This window comes from Heptranchias perlo, chromosome 9, assembly GCF_035084215.1.
Source record: "Heptranchias perlo isolate sHepPer1 chromosome 9, sHepPer1.hap1, whole genome shotgun sequence".
Classification (NCBI taxonomy): domain Eukaryota; kingdom Metazoa; phylum Chordata; class Chondrichthyes; order Hexanchiformes; family Hexanchidae; genus Heptranchias; species Heptranchias perlo.
This window is the reverse complement of record NC_090333.1, coordinates 59,058,834-59,071,980: the sequence shown is the minus strand read 5'-3', so window position 1 is coordinate 59,071,980 and position 13,147 is coordinate 59,058,834. Positions and strand designations below refer to the sequence as shown.

General features: G+C 41.4%; 2 protein-coding genes across 4 annotated transcripts in view; one reads left to right on the top strand and one right to left on the bottom strand.

The window, feature by feature from the left end:
* acot11a (acyl-CoA thioesterase 11a) overlaps positions 1-5,123 on the bottom strand; it is a 72,608-nt gene extending 67,485 nt beyond the window's left edge. The window contains exon 1 of the mRNA XM_067990572.1: positions 4,945-5,123. The gene's annotated coding sequence lies outside the window, so the exon portion shown is untranslated. The remainder of the gene's footprint in view (positions 1-4,944) is intronic.
* Positions 1-13,147, top strand: part of LOC137325445 (kelch-like ECH-associated protein 1) — a 34,430-nt gene that overhangs the window by 4,786 nt on the left and 16,497 nt on the right. The window contains exon 1 of one of the 3 annotated variants that reach the window (XM_067990569.1): positions 4,571-4,672. The exons of 1 other annotated variant lie outside the window; for it this stretch is intronic. The gene's annotated coding sequence lies outside the window, so the exon portion shown is untranslated. Of the gene's footprint in view, positions 1-4,570; positions 4,729-13,147 lie in introns of those variants that run through there. One more of the 3 variants, XM_067990568.1, reaches the window with a different exon arrangement.

Genomic DNA, 13,147 nt, shown 5'->3' with positions numbered 1-13,147 from the left:
TGCTGTTGATTGCCTAGACTTGCAAGATAATTACATCAGAAATTATTGCTTGGTATTGAGATGTTAATGCAATATGAGCTTGCAATCTCATGTTGGATGCAAGCTATTTGAGAATCAAGGTAGGTATCAAAGACAATCAAAGTCCACTACACATCTAGAAGTCTACTCCTCACACTCTTCAACCTGAACTGCAAAATTAATTAATAACGTAATTCTGTGCTCAGAGGGAAAGAAGTCCTTTGATCTGGGTTGTTGTCGTCTACCTTGGAGACCGAGAGGAATGGTATAATATAATAGGTGGGGGGGTTTTCCAGTTCTATCAGTTTGCAGTTCTCTTGTATCAATCATTTGTCCTCAATGTTGTGACAATGTGGTGGTACTCCGTGGGGGACAGGTGTACTTACTTTACAATCTTCAAAAGCTTTGTCAAAAAGTTCTGAAAAGGGCGTTAGGACTGCAGACACTTTATTATTTGGTTTTGAAAATGGTAGAATGTAAATCAAGCATGGCATTGTGAGTAATATGTGGTGTATCTTTTGCTTGTATGTCATTAAATTTCATTTAAATAAATTTGATTACTGATTTTAGTCTGAACGATAACAGTATGATGGTTTCTGCCTTTCAGAAAGGACAGACTTCATGGTGGGTAGCAATCTTCAGTGCAAAATATCTTGGTAAAAGCATAATTGTTAGTCCTGTGACATTCTATTCTTATTTACATCACGCATAAAGGCAAACGTTTTAGATCATAGGGGATGTGGTTCTACCATGGACTACAGTTTGCTGTGAGCATGAACAGTGACTTATAACAAACTCCAGTCAATAGCGCTCTCTTGCTTTCTCTCACTGTCTAGCCAGTGTGCGGCAGGCTATAGGTCACTGACAAAATGAGTTTATGAAGACTGGATGATGGGAGGTCAGCAATGCAGAAATTGGAGAAATCGAGTCCATAATTGTCAGCCTTGGCCCGATAGAATACTGTTGCCTCTCAATCAGAATGTACGTGGGTTCAAGCCCCACTCCAAGACTGGATACATAATCCAGGCAGACATTTCACTGCAATACTGAGGGAATGCTACACTGTGGGAGGTGCCGTCATTCGGATGAGATGTTAAACTAAGGCCTCGTCTGCCCTCTCAGGTGAACATAAAAAATCCTATGGCACTATTCGAAGAGCAGGGGTATTCTCCCGGTGTCCTAGCCAACATTTATCCCTCAGCACAATATCATTTAAACAGATTATCTGGTCATTTATCTCATTGCTGTTTGTGGGACCTTGCTTTGTACAAATTGGCTGCCACATTTCCTACATTACAACAGAGACTACACTTCAAAAATATTTCATTGTCTGTGAAGTGCTTTGGGAAATCCTGAGATTGTGAAAGGCCCTATATAAATGCAAGTTACTTCTAGGTGACAAAAGCACAGATAAGGTTTTCAGTGGCAGTAGGCTGAGGTAGGAATGGAAGTGAGCATTCCAAAATATAGCTTGAAAATCAGCAAATGTGCCTCAATGTGGCCCATGAGAGTTAATAGGTAGGTCATAGTGTGTGTGTGAAAATGGTTTGGGGATTCCAATTATAAGTTACCCTGAATCAAGAAAAGTTGAGGTGGCCTTGTTTGGAAGCACTAGAGCTCAGGTAGCATCTGCTATACTCTTAAGCTTTTCAAAAATAGCAGTATGATGTCATCCTGCTGCCGACTGAAATAATGACCTTGTGGTAAGGTGACAGGAGTTGAGTTCTAGGATTCAAATGTTGTATAATGGGGAGGGGGAGTTGACAGTCTTGAAAAAACAACGAAAATATGTGAACCTAGGCAGCTTGGAGAGATGTGAATGAGAATGGATGTAAACAATGGAACTTTTGCTTTAATTTTTTTTTAACAAATTTAATTGATTAAGAATTTATAAACAATCCTCCAGGGAGAGCAATTCCCCTTTTATGTCTCAAATATATCTTTTTAGTTCTGACTCACTGGAACTGTTATTGTTAAAAATATATAATGCATTTTAAAGCAATATTGTTTTCATGAAAAAGTATCCATCAAACATTTTCTGTGTATTTACAAACACATCCAATAAAAAAAAAATCAACATTGATTCTTCAGGCCCTCACTTTACAAAACAAGATTTACCAAATAACCTCTTTATTAAGACGGTTCTTCCTAAACATAGAAAAGCATGGAATGAAGAAAAAATGACATTCAGCCCACCAAGCTTTCTCCTTCCACAGAACACGTACATTGGCCCTATCACAAGGTCTGCATAACCCATTAAATCTCGGAAATGAAATGAACCACAGGTAACCCTCCAAGAAGAAAAAACTCAGTGAAATTTCTCCCCACTCTCTGGGTAATCAAATAAAACTCCAGAGTATTAATCCAACCTTGGCAAAAGAACCAGAGGCGACATGAGGAAAACAAATTTTAGGCACCGAGGTACGATCTGGAATGCATTGCCTGAAAGGGTGGTGGAAGCAGATTCAATAATAACTTTCAAAAGGGAGTTGGATAAATACTTGAAGGGGAAAAATTTGCAGGGCTATGGGGAAAAAGCAAGGGTGTGGGACTAACCTGATAGCTCTTTCAAGGAGCCGGCACAGGCATGATGGGCCAAATGGCCTCCTTCTGTGCTGTATCATTCTATGAACAACCCATGCTTACACTATCAGTTGCATTCCACATTCACTCATTCATTGTCCTAGTGTTCCATGGGATACATTATTTAATCATGTGTATCTCCCTTTATTCTTCTAATTTGCAATCCTATTCTTAAACAGATATTTATCCAGCCTTTTTAAATGAATAAACTGACATAGCACCAAATGATTTTGCTAGGAATCTATTCCTCTGTGTAAGAGAAACAAAATCCTCTATCCCTGACTTCACTTGAGGCTTATTAATTTTTTACTTATTACAGTTTTACCAATAATCACCACCTTTGATTTCCCGCCCCTGCTTCCTCCATCCTCACCTCTGATGCTACATGGGAAGAGATCATGGAATTCTGTGTTTCCAAATTTGAGGCCATTGGCTTGATCAGGTCCACTCCCTTGAACCCAATCTTCCTAACCCATCTCCCAACTGAAACCCCATGCCCCTTTGCTCTCTAGTTTCTCCCTCCAGCTTTCATCAGACGAATTTCCCCCAGTGAAATCACATCACCCTTCCACTACTCAAACACTCAAGCATGCATTCATCACCTCAAGGCTCACTATCCATACTCTAACACACCCTTAATAAACTTCAACAAATCTGTGGCAAAAGTTCTCTTTTGCGCAAAGTCCTGACATTCATCACCCCCATCCTCACCAACTCCACTGCCTCCCTGTGCTCCAGCAAATCATTTTCAAGTCACTCAATGGCCTCACCACACCTTATTTGGGTAACCTTCCCCAGCCATATAACCCAGTGGACACCATCTGTTTCTCGGACTCTTGATTATTGCTTGCTCCATGTTCAGGCCAAGCTTTTGATCATTACTCCCTTACCCTCTGCAACTATTTTCCAGAACCGTTTTGTCTTGCTACCTCCCTTGCCTTCAAAATCTCTTCTAAATCTGTCTCTTCCTTATCTCACTCCCTGCTTGGTATTTATCTCTCCGTTTTGTAAATGTGTTACAGGAGGAGCACTGCTTAAATTGTAATAGTAATAATAACACTGACGCTCATTTAAGAGGGGGAGTTGGTTGGCTGTCTACCAGTTTTTAGTATTCCTAAAACAACAATTTGCATTTATATAGCATCTTTAACGTAGTAAAACGCCCCAGGGCGCTTCACAGGAGCATTATGAGACACAATTTGACACCGCGGCATAAATCTGATTTTAAAAATATAAATCTACTGCCCTTTTATTTCTGTACTGATATGGAATCAATGATTATTCAGGTGGCTATGACTTTCACTTAATTTTCAAAATCCACAAAGAAAACATCAGTACTCGAGCTATGATCCCAACAACGGTCCCGCCCTTGTACACTTAATTGGACACTGCAAAAGATAGTAATAGAAGCCGATATGAAGTTGAAACATGACTTATGAAGTCTACTGAGATATGTAACTTTGTATCAACATGTTTTATCACGTGTCTACTTGGATAATGAGGTGTGGTATATAAATATTTAAATCTATAGTTTATAATAATCCCGACAAACTAGTCTACCACTTGTGACGATTACTTTGTATATTACTAAAAGCTGCAAAATTCCTATTCTTTGCAACTCACTCCCTGACTCAGCCTAAATAGGCAGCAACTTGCTGACGTGTCACACTTTGTCCCAATGCCATAACCTGGGTTAAAAGCACAACATTTAATAAAATAAAGGTCCTTTGCAAAACAAGCACGATGCGTAGAACCCCAGAGGAGCTTTTACTATGACAAAACAATTCTTAGATTGATGCCGAGTCATCGTGAGTGTGACGGATGAGTGGCATCTCCGCCTGCCAAGGCCCGCCCTCTCTCCGTTCTCACTGGCTAAACCGCCATGACTGACAAGCAGCCGTGACCGCCGCCCACCCTGGACGCTGCTTCTGAATGGCTGCAGCTGCTGTCACTCCGTGTGATTGAACGGCCTGCCGTTCCTGAATGGTTGCTGGTGCTGCTTCTCAAACGTGCGGCTCCAGCCTGCTTTAGGTGGCACTGAGAATCTGTCATCGAGTCTCAGTCTTTGGAGGTAAGATAGGCCGTAGCCTGGTGGTGAGGACTCAACCGGGAGCGAAAAGAGACCGGGTAAGGGGCTAGGCTCGCATCCTTTCTTCCCCGGGCCGAGTGTAAGGACTCGGAGTGAAGTGGAGCGGAGCGGAGCTAGAGCTGAGCCCGCCACGGCCTTTTACTGACTCTCACTTATCGGGGTAAAACATTGTAGTAGCGGCCGAGAGATTGTTACAGAGGGTTAGAATGGGCAAGAGTTACAATGTTGCAATCACTGGTTCTATAGTCACTCACTGTTACATTGTTGCAAGTTTTTTCTCCTGGGCTGCGCGGGGCAATGAGTTCAGGCCTCAACCCTGGGCTCTGCTTTCTCGGTTCGGCCTCTGAATCTGGTAAAGCCAGAGTCACGCTGTGCGGCATTTGCTGCTCCTCTCATCCAATCCAGTACCGGGAGTTTTGTTGCTCCTCTCGCAGGGCTCTGGCCCGTAAGGCCCTGTTCCTCAGCCCGTCCAGGCCTGATACTGAGAGAAACGTCAACGTAGAAAAGGGAGCTTTTCAAAGACCCAACCGGCCCATCCTCGGGGGGTGGGGGGAGAGGAGAGGAGGAAACCTAGTACCCGGACCGAGTCCCACCACAAGAAAGTTAGAGGAAACGGATTGTGTTTGAAACATTAGTGAGATTGTATTAAAAGACAGGTCTGTTGTGTGTATACATATATGTAGCATTATAAACAGAAGATGGATGGGGAGGGTTGTTCAAATTTTGTCTGCTGCTAAAATCAGATTTCGTCCCCTGCGATTTAAAATATTTTTTGGTAATGTACTAGTTCGCTTTCAGCGTTTCGTTTAACAACTTTCCCAGTCGCTGTGGAACTCACCCAATTTCTCCGAGAAGTTAGGAGTTTGACAGCTTTGGATGAATTCCAGTATTTACTGCAGTGTTATTGTTGATGTTTGAAAACACCAGACACACTCAAACTAAAAATAGCGTGTCTTTAAACTGCTTAAAAATTCTATTATTCTATTTCAGCAGTTCTCAACTTCTTTATGTCTGGACTTCTCACAAAACAGAAAAACATTTTTTCGCAGAAAATTAAACGGAATCGCAGAATGTAATCTACAGAACACTGGTTTAAAAAACAATCGTGAAATACCATGCAGTAACAAAATTTGACCTATCCGGTAATCATAAACCAATGAACCTAATTATATACAGATAGCCACATGCGACAGAATCTGCTCCTAGAACGAGTAACAGCTTCAGACTACACGGTAGTTGAAGTGGACTGGAAGGCTCTGTTACAGCGATCCAGTTCTTGACTGGCCTGACTGAACATGGGCTCGTACTTGTGCAAAAGTAGCTTCTATACCTATATAGGTGTTCAATTATTGTTTACTCAGTGGTAGTATTCTTCATTCTGAATCAGGAGATTGGGGATTCAAGCCGCCAGGACATGTCAGTCTAGAGATATGTGCTCTTCAGTATAGTGCTGAGGGAGAGGATGTTTTATTGAATGAATAGATTCTTGAAGTTTTAAGGTTATGCAGTCACTTTGTTAAAGTATATAATATATGCAATAGTATTTAAGCATACACTTAAAATAGTACTTACAAACTCACCTGATTGTGGGATTACAATTCTGAGCTCAGTATTTGAACCTTTAAATCCAAATTCCCATTACAATTTGCTGGTTTATATACCTTTAACTGCTTATAGGTCTCTTATCAAAATGCCCTTGTATGGTGGGCTCAACATGACTTGATCATGCCTTAATCACGTGTAACTTTTACATCTCTTAAACTACAGCGTCCATCAATAATGAGTAAATTTACATTACTTCTATTGGACATGGGTGAAGATGACTAGTTCAAAAGCATCTCAAAGATTTTGCTTTCTACTCTTTATATCTCCCTTTCCTGAGGTCACCAGGCTATTCTAATTAAGCTAGTGTCAGCTAGTAAACATGCAGGTGTTATCATCTTTGGGAGGCCCACTTCAGCCTTTCAGTAGAGAAGGTAAATGCATGAACAACAACTGCTCTTCATTACACTCCAAATAACCCTTTTCTACCCATGTCTCCTAAAAGACTGCTGCGCTTTCAGGCGGCTTTAGATGAGATGTTAAACCCAGGTCCCGACTGCCTGTTCAGGTGGCACGAGATCTTTTGCATCCATTATTCAAAGCTTTGGGGAGTTCTCCCAGTATCCTGGCTAACGTTTATCCCTCTTATAACAACACCAAGATAGATTAACTGGTCGCTTATCAATTGCTCTTTGTGGGGCTTCACTGTACACACTGGCTGCCATGTTTGCCTATATAATAAGTGACTGCACTTCAAAAAGTAATTAATTTGCTGTGAAGCATTGGGATGTCTGGGGGGGGAACAAACGGCACTATATAAATGCAATTTTTTTTCATTCCTTTCTCCCACCCTGGGCAAGACCTTCTAAACTTGAGCAGGTTGCAGCCGTTTCTTTTGTTGGTGCACCAGCCAGTACTCTGTGCCCAATGTGAAGAGAAAGTGGCGAGCACTGAGTGAGGTGCAACTCTGCCTCCAATAGAAGCAATTCACTTTTGGATCGAGAAATAGCAGCATGTGCAGCTAGGCTATAAGAGGAAAGAGAGCAGCATATGTAACGAGAGCTGTTAGTGAATAGAGAGAAAATGTGTGCAATGACAGCTGTTTGTGAAAAGAACATCATGTGCGATGGGAGCTGTGAGTGAATACAGATTAATGTGTACAGAGAACTATTAGTGAATAATGAAAGCTGAGATTTTTCTTGTTTTTCCTCAAGTGATGACAAATGATCCATTACTGAGGAGTAAAGTTTTAAAATTATTTTAAAATTTTATTTCCTCGTGATAGTTCATGAACAGGTCTAAAGCTTGAGTGCCCAAAGCTGCAGTGAGGCTTGACAGGAGTGGAGGATGAATGAACTGGAGGTCTCCTGCTCAATACCATGGGAGAACAACTAGTTTTTATAAATTTTAAAACAACCTTTCAACAACAACTTGCATTTATATTGCGCCTTTAACGTAGTAGAATGTCCCAAAGGGCTTCACAGCGCCAAAAACTTTTAACTAGTACTTTTAAAAAAAACTGGCAAAGGGCTGGATCAAAGGTTACAGAAAGCCAGGTTTTAGTTCCCCACATTAATAATGGGAGCAGGGTCACAACCTTTAGACTGAGTACTGTTGTCCTGGTTCTACTTATTGTGCAGAGTTTGACTAAGTTACACAGGAATGCTGCTGAAACACTTCAGTCATCCAAAATTATGCTTTGAAACTTTGAAATGTTTCTATCTCTATCTTTTTAATTTTAACTTTTCAGAAGCTATTTGAAAGCAATTCATTCTAGGTACAGCACAGAAGGAGGCCATTTGGCCCATCACATCTGTGCTGGCTCTTTGAAAAGGCTATCCAATTAGTCCCATTCCCCTGCTCTTTCCCCATTGCCATGTACATTTTTTTTCCCTTCAAGTGGTTATCCGATTCCCCTTTGAAAGTTACTATTGAATCTGCTTCCACCACCCCTCCAGGCAGTGCATTCCAGATCATTACAACTCGCTGCGTTTAAAAAAAAAAAAATGTTGCCTCTGGCTCTTTTGCCGATCACCTTAAATCTGTGTCCTCTAGTTACCGACCCTTCTGTCACTGGATACAGTTTCTCCTCATTTACTCTGTCAAAGCCGTTCATGAACAACTCTATCAAATCTTCCCTTAACCTTCTCTGTTCTAAGGAGAACAACCCAGGGTGGATGCTGAGAGGCTGTTTCCCTTGGCTGGAGAGTCTAGAACTAGGGGGTCATAGTCTCAGCTTAGGGGATCAGCCATTTAGTACTGAGATGAGGAAAAAACTCTTCACTCAGAGGGTTGTGAATCTTTGCTCCAGCCACAATCTTCCAATCCTCCTGTTCAAAAAAGGGGAGAGTGATAATTCCAGCAATTAAAAGGCCAGTCAATCTAACGTCGGTGGTGGGGAAACTTTGAGACAATAATCCAGGACAAAATTAATTAGCACTTGGAAAAGTATGGCTAATAAATGAAAGGCACCATGGATTTGTTAAAGGAAAATTGTGTTTGACTAACTTGATTAAGTTCTTTGATGAAGTAACAGAGAGGGTTGATGAGGCTTGTGCAGTTGATGTTGTCAATGGACTTTCAAAAGGCATTTGATAAAGTACCACGTAATAGACAAATGACCAGGGCACTTGCCTTACTTTGTAATTATTGTTATTTATGCTGTTTTTAAATCCAAACAGGTCCTGATTATACTGAGGTCTAATAGTGTAAAGACTTCATGTTAGAAGCACCCATCCAACTGCGCAATAGGCTAATTGGTAAATACACCATCCAGTATAGTACTGGTTCAATCGCTCGTCTGTACTGAGTTAAATCTCTGTCAAAATGACCCTACATTTGGCCCATAGACTAGAAGGAGGAAAATCAGCACGTGTTCCAGCTTCTGTTTCTGGTAACTTTCACTTGAACGAGCGTGCATGTCGATGTGGGATGAGAGTGACACCAGTCTCAGTTATGGTGCCCCGGTGGTAGAGCTACCAGGCTATTCAATCTTGGCTCACCTATATAAACTCACCCAAACGTCATTTGGAGTGACGTTGGCAAAGGTTTGGGAGGAGATGACTTCTCTCCTGCTTAGCTGTTGTAAATAAGAATAAATGGGTGGAAGGAGGAATGTCTGAAAAAGGTTTATATTGCATATAGAATCCTTTCTGGTTAAAGTTACATTGTTTTCAGTGCACTAAATGCCAGACATATCTTTATACTTTCACTTTCCAATAGATTTAGCAATCTATAACTGATGCACACAACTAGCTATTACTGCAGTTTATTGAAATCACCATGGAATTGCTCTAAGTCAGTGAAGTAAATAATCAGCTCTGTAATTGTTCCTCTGCTCCACCCACTAAATTGAGCACAAGTTTATTTATCGTCTAACATTTCACTGTGGTCTGTTAAGCACAGCAGAATGTTGAAATAGGATTTTTAGATTATATATAATGTTTGTAGATAATGTATTGGGTGTAATTCTGTTTTTATTTTCCTGTCCAGGGAAAAGCATAAAAGATGAACATCAGTGCAATGGGTGTACTTGATTGTAGTGCCTGTTTATTAAATGCTTCCTTTCTCCTTTTCAAGTGTACCTTCTTGCTTGCAGTAACTGACAGCAACCTTGTGCTAGTCATTTCTGCAATCTACATGCATGTTTAAACACTTTTTTGGTAACTGCCACAAGTGATTCAGCAAACTGCAGCTTGAGGTTTACTTAGAAATGCATAGAAAGGATAAAGTCCTTTTGCACTTTACTCTAAAAATCCTGAGTGTTGTAAATGGGACTCTTCTTTTAAATTACACTGAACAGTGCTTAATTTTTCACAACATTTTGATACTGTAGGAAGCTGTCCGTATCAATATGTTTATGTTAAACACGAAACAAAACATGTTTTGTTTTCCAATTTTCTTTCCTGACTCTTGCTGGACTCCAGTTCCACAGGCATCAGCAGCCCTTCAATACCTTGCCCAAAAGGACTTGGTTCTTGTATGAGTCAAGACAGTAAGTGATTTCCACATGTGATACTGGGTGGCAATTGGAAGTGGGATTTCTGGTTGGATCTTTTTTCTTTTTCCCAGTTCTGTGCTGTGGAGGGTTGTCTAGATCTTCAGCCATCTAGATCCTAAGCTTTGGAATTCCCTTCCTAAACCTCTCCACCTCTCTCTCCTTTTTAAGACCCACCTTAAAACCTACCTTTTTGGCTGAGCTTTTGGTCACCTGTCCTAATGTCTCCTCCTTTGCTCCTGTGAAGCAACGTAGGACACTTTACTACGTTAAAGGCGCTATATAAATGCAAGTTGATGGTACTGAAGCTAACTTGGCATAGATCAGGATTGAAGCTTCTGATCTGTGCGGCTCAGTACTATATTGTGCAGTGTCTGAAACCAATAGGTCAGGGATGTCCAAACATAGCCTGTGCGCCAAATACAGATCACAATCTCCCATGATCTCTCCCTTCCAAGCCCTAAGCCAGTTGTTTTCTGTTTGAGCCCTTGTACGAATGATTTTCTTTTGCTGTTTGCATCAGCTTCTTGGATCTGGTGGATTGGAAAAGCCTTTTTCAATCGATCAGGGAACTTTCTTTAACCATACTCCAGGCCCAGGAAGTTCAAAGTGGCAGAACCAACAGCAAAAGAAATACCAACTTCAGAGAGCGAATGGCAGTGGAGATCCCAGAAGATTCGGTCCAGATGCAGAGGCAGCAGTGACTGTAGTGGACAGCGGTGGAGATCATGAATCAAGAGAAGATCAGAGAAGCAGGGGCACCCAGAGTGTGCAGTGTTGGAGCAGACAAGACTGAGCAGTGTTGGTATCAGGTCAGGTCTGGCAGCGGAGGACAGCAGACTGTGTTGGAGCAGGCCAAAGCAGGCTGGCAAGTGCAGAGCATTAGCTGAAGCCAGGATACAGAGACAGGAACACCAAACAGCAAAAAAGCAAAACGAGGAGCAGGCAGCCAGACAGCTTTTGTGTATAGGTGCTTTTTTAATGTCAGTGAGGAACAGTGTAAACAATGTTGCCATCAAAACAAATCCTGTCTGTGAGATATAATATATATATATATATATATATATAATATTTTTGGAAGTATGTTGTTCACATGGAAGATTCAAAGCTACTTAATTCAAAACATTTGAAAATTCACTTTTAGGCACTAAATTCCCATTTTGCTGTGTTATTTACATAATTCAATTCAAATGATTTTGAATTATCAGGAGTTGACTATGGTTGTGGCACATTGATCCGGTCACCTGCTCTAAGTGTGGACACCCTTGCAATATCCATGCAGAGAGTGCTGAATTACTTTTTTAAAAATGAGATAGCACCTACCAATTCATACCGAAACTCCTGCTTTCCTCCTCCTCCTCAATAGCAGCCATATTTTCCCCCTGACAGTGCCGCAGTGATGAACAGGATGCGTTTGTAATTACATTTTTCTATTTCTGAGGACACTAGAAGAACTGCTGTAAACTAATAGAAGTAATTAAACTGAGGCTGTGTAAATATTTGAGTCCTGCTCCTGGAGTTGGAGACATGCTGGTCTGTATTAGTCACATGCGCATGCTGCCTCCAGAGGCAGGCGAGACCTGACATGCGGCATTTGTACCTGTACGGTTTGCCCTCGAGGCTAGGAAGCCTTGCGTGCTGCTGTTGCACATGTGCATATTGTTGTTAGCACAGGAGAGCTCTGGTGTGCAGCCACACAGGACCATTGTTTAAGCGGGGAATAATAACTTGGCAGCAGGTGTAATTACTGATAAACAGGTTGCATTCCTCAGGCGATAAAATTTCAGGACAAACATCAGTAAATGAGAGGGAAAAAAACATCCATCTGCAGATGGAAAAATTGACATGTTTATTATGAGAGATGTCAATACTGGGGAAAGGCACTCTATGGAATATTACTTCCAGGATTGATGCTATTTAGTGCACCTTAGATGTAGAATGGAACTCTAGTTTTCCTGTCCTTCCAATTCTCCTTCCCGCCCATCCTTCCAATCCAGTCCTGTCTTGATCGTACATGCCCACTTTTCAGCAGGCCAGTAGAGAGTGATTAGGAGTCCTTGCAGATTTATTTTTCCTCCACCTCTATCCCCTTCAGTATGACTACTCTCTGCGTTTTCTTATCAGAAGACTCTCGCTCTCTCTCACACTCTGCCCTCGCCAGTGAAATACTTCCATTTCCTACATCAGCAATCTTTTGAGATTGTGGCACACCAAACTCAATTCACATTAGACTTACAAATAGAGAGGAGACTTGCATTTTACCATTCTGGGTTAGATTGAAACGCAGATCTCGGAGTGTGTAAATGGGATTCATACCATAAAAATGACTTTGCCAGTATTGTGCTAGAGTATGTGGGGCAGATTGCTATAAACTTTGATTGTAGTAACCTTAGCATTCCACCCCAAAATCATTGCTGTGCGATGCCACTTGCACTGGCTGAAGTGAATAATTTCAAATTTAAAAAAAAAGGCTCCCAGTGATTCATTGATAAATACAACACATGTATTACTGAGTCATGTTGACCAAATCCAGCTCTTGGTTGGTGCTGAGCTAGCTGCTCTTAGCTGAGGAAGAGAGATTCTATAATGGCTTCAACCATCTTGGGCTAAGCAAGGGAATGTATCAGCCAGAATTCCTGCTTGTGTTTACTAATGAATGTTTGATGAGGACAGGATCATACTCGGGCATGATATTGCAATGCTAAATAACCTGACAATTAGCATCAAGCTTGGTGTTTTCCTGGTCTGCATAGCTCCGTGCCATGCCATGCGTTTATCCGATGAGTCATTAGGAAAACTGGAGAAAATATTCTCCACCCCCCCCCCCATTTTCTCCTCCTTTCCTGAAGGTGCTGACTCATGCTGTGACTTCATTCCATAGCTGCCAGTAACCCTCAGTTTCTTCTTCAGAAGGTCAT